The sequence below is a fragment of the Scylla paramamosain genome, unplaced genomic scaffold (genome assembly GCF_035594125.1).
Source record: "Scylla paramamosain isolate STU-SP2022 unplaced genomic scaffold, ASM3559412v1 Contig21, whole genome shotgun sequence".
NCBI classification, from domain to species: domain Eukaryota; kingdom Metazoa; phylum Arthropoda; class Malacostraca; order Decapoda; family Portunidae; genus Scylla; species Scylla paramamosain.
The window spans coordinates 141,495-145,341 of record NW_026973686.1 but is presented as its reverse complement, the minus strand read 5'-3'; the positions used below and the strand labels follow the sequence as shown (position 1 = coordinate 145,341).

Genomic DNA, 3,847 nt, shown 5'->3' with positions numbered 1-3,847 from the left:
CTCATCAACTCCTCTTCTCTAACCGACTAGCTTCAGTCCTCTCTCTCTCTCGCTCTCTCTCTCTCTCTCTCTCTCTCTCTCTCTCTCTCTCTCTCTCTCTCTCTCTCTCTCTCTCTCTCTCTCTCTCTCTCTCTCTCTCTCTCTCTCTCTCTCTCTCTCTCTCTCTCTCTCTCTCTCTCTCTCTCTCTCTCTCTCTCTTTGTTGCAATGTTGCAACTCTTGCTAGCTTCTATACTCATCAGTTTCTTTCTTGTTTTGCTGCAATGTTGCATCTCTTACTAGTTTTAGTTTCTTTCATGCTAGCTGCATGCCTCTCCTCCTTTTGTGGCCTTGTTATACAAGGTTTCCTACTATTCTGTCCACTTCCCAAGTGCAAGAGTTAACCATATTCTTAATATTTTGTCCCTTTCACTGGTAAACTCTGAACTCTCTGCCTGCTTCCCTGTATTCCCCTTCCTATGACTTCAATTCTTTCAAGAGGGAGGTCTTTTGACACTTCTCCAACATTTTGGCCCTTTTCTTCTGGAATTGGTACCTCAGTGTGCCTTTATTTAATTTTTTTTCTTGCCTTTGGTTCTTACATAAAAGAAAAAACATTTCTATTTTGGTCTCCTCTTTTCCATCACACACTTTTTGATTGCATGATATTAGAATTACTCAAAATTCCAGATGCTGACCTAGACAGATTTCACTACATCTGCAAAGGAAGGAGGACCAGTTCAGCTGAAAGAGGTCATATTCACCAAGGAGCAGAAAAGGAAAGTATTTCAGGATGTTCATGACTTCAGTAGAGGAGGAGCTCACATGGGCACCAGTAAGACTATTGCCAAAATTACAGAGATTTTATTGGATAGGCATTAAAAAAGATGTAGTGAAGTGGATAGGTGAGCATGATTGATGTCAGAGATCTGAAAAGATAAAGACTGTAGCATCAGTTCTGAAACCTATTAAGACTGAAGGCCTTTGGCAGATGGTTGGTGTAGATTTGATAGGCTCCCTAAAAAAGAGTCAGTCAATCAGGCAACAAGTGTATCCTTAATTTAACAGACTTATGGCCCAAATTTATAAAGGCATTTCCATTGTCTTCAAAATCTGCTAATCTGGTATGTGATATATTGTAGAGTATTTTCTTCCATTTTGGTCTCCCAGAGGAAATCTCAACTGATCAGGGAAAGGAATTCTGTAATACACTGAATGACAAACTCTTCCATTTTCCAAGTGAAGCACCATGTAACACTTGCTTACCAGGCCAAACTAATGGTCAAGGGGAGAAGACCAACCAGATGCTGAAGGGCATTCTAGTTAAATTAGTAAATGGGAATCAGGATGACTGGGACAGACACTTAGAGGCTGCTTTATTTGGTATAAGAACATCAGTGCAAGCTTCACACAAAGTATTCTACTTTTTTTTATGTTTGGTAGACACCCAAGACTATTTACTGAATTGCAGCAAAATGATCATGAAAAAGTTGATATTTTAGAATTCCCAAATTTGAATCCCTCAGATGAGTCAGTAGAATCAAGAAATTGTCACATGACACCTGTGAAAGAAAAAGCTGACAATCATATTGCTAAAGTACAAGCAAAGCAAAATAAATATGAAAAGAGAAAATCTAAAGGATATAAGATCAGAATGAAAGTTCTTGTAAAGAATAATAAAAAGCAAGGAAGGAAAGGTTCCCAGCTTGAGAAGGATTGGCTTGGACCTTATGACATACATGGCATCTTAGATAACTGTGTAAAAGTTAGTAGAAATAGAAAAGTCCTTGAAAATAAAATTGCATTAATTCTCATTAAACCTTATAAATCCCCCAGTATTGCACATGAGCATGCATGACTTTCTGGCCAAATACTGCTATCATCAGCTGCAGGAAATGCTTCTGCTTTCTATATCTTTTCAGAATCCATGGCATCTGGGGAGGAACCTTGAGAGGACACTTCTCCAACTACAGACCATGCTGGTGTGAGGCAGCAGCCTGATAGGGTCCCTTCTGAAGGGTCACAGCATATCACTTTCTTGTCTCTCAGCACTGTCAGTAAGGAATGCATTTCAGGTATTCTAAAAGTCTGTGTATGTAGAGTGTACTGTAATTACTTACCGTATGTCTGATGCTGTGTAAACAGCATCATCATCCAACTTTTCTTTGCACCCTCCTATGGCTTTTATTCTTCTCTGTAACTTAACCTCAGGTTTCTTTTCTAACAGTTCTGTTGCTCCAGTGGTAGACTGTCACCTTTCTTCTCCTAAGTCATGTTCCTCAGGGATCTGTCCTGTCACCCACTCTTTCTGTTATTCTTCAATAATCTTCTAACCAAAACTCATTGTTATGTTCACTCTTATGCAGATGATATCACTCTGTATCTTTCTAATTTTTTTGAAGATGTCTAAGCATTCAGGAATGTAACAATTTATACAGAGAAGCCACAGAATGCTTAACTTCTGATCTTTCTAAAATTTGTGATTGGGAGAGAGCAAAATTAAATGTTGTTTCGTGCCTCAAAAACCCAAGTCCTCCAAATAAAGTCCTCCTAACAAATAAACACAACCTTCTAGATAACTATTCCCTCCTCTTCAGTGGCCCTCAACTGTCCCCCTCTTTTACACTGAACATCCTTGATCTGTCCTTTACTAATAATCTAAACTGGAAACTTCACATCTCATCTCTAGTTAAAACATCTTCTAGGAAGTTAACCATTCTGAGTTGTCTCTGCCAGTTTTTCCCACTCCCCAGCAGCTAAATTTATACAGGGCCCTTGTTCATCCATGTATGGAGTATGCCTTACATGTATGGGGTATTCCACTCATATTGCTCATCTGAATAGGGAGAAATCATAAGTATTTCATTTCAACAACTCTTCTAGCAGGCTGTCTTCAGCTTCCATCTCTCTCTCTCTCTCTCTCTCTCTCTCTCTCTCTCTCTCTCTCTCTCTCTATTTACTGCTATATTGCATATCTTGCTATCTTTTGTAATTTCTTGCATGCTAGCTGCTGTTCTGATCACCCTAGCTGTATGTCTCCCAACTTATGGTCTTGCTGCATACAGCTTTCTACTATACAAGAATTAACCAGTATTCTCAGTCTTTCATTTCTTTAACTGTTAAATTTAGGAACTCCCAGCCTTCTTCTGTATTTCACCCCCTGCCTGTGACTTCAATTCTTTCAAGATGATCTAATGACACATCAAATTTTGATCAATTCTTTATTGAGAATCATATTCTATTGAGACTAGCACCTTAATTTAGCCTGTTTTATATAACTTAGTTGTCTCTATCTTTCCAGAATCCATGGCATCTGGGGAGGAGCCTCAAGAGGACACTTCCCCAGTTATGGACCAAGCTGATGTGATGCAGCAGCCTGTTATGCCCCATTTCAAAGGGTCACAGCATATCACTCTCCTTCCTGCCAACACTGTCAGTAAGGAATGCATTTCATGTATTCTAAAAGTCTCCATGTATGTAGAGTGTATAATTATATATGTGCTGTGCACTGTAAACCATGTACTATACCATCCATGTTTTTTGCACCTTAATTCTTTCTTTCTGAACACTTTCCAGAATCCATGTCATCTGGGGAGGAGCCTTCAGAGGACACTTCTCTGATTACAAACAATGCTGATGTGAGGCAGCAGCCTGATATGCTCCTTTTCAAAGAGTCAGAGCATATCACTCCCCTGCCTGTCATCACTGTTGGTAAGAAATGCATTTCAGGTATTTTTACAGTCCCCATGTACAGTCTACAGGCCATCTTTGGAGGAGCCCTGAGGTGGCAATTGTAGATAAGTGGATCCTTATTAAGGGGATAGAGATTTTCCAGAGGTGTTAGTGTGATGTGGATCAAGAAAACTTTA

The 3,847-nt window shown here is 39.5% G+C and overlaps 1 long non-coding RNA gene across 1 annotated transcript; it reads left to right on the top strand.

Annotated features, from left to right (window-relative positions):
* The first annotated feature begins 442 nt into the window (after positions 1-442).
* On the top strand, positions 443-3,481 carry LOC135097475 (uncharacterized). The gene is made up of 3 exons (XR_010265735.1): positions 443-813; positions 1,901-2,053; positions 3,280-3,481. It is a non-coding gene; the product is annotated as an uncharacterized LOC135097475 (long non-coding RNA).
* Positions 3,482-3,847: the final 366 nt, after the last annotated feature.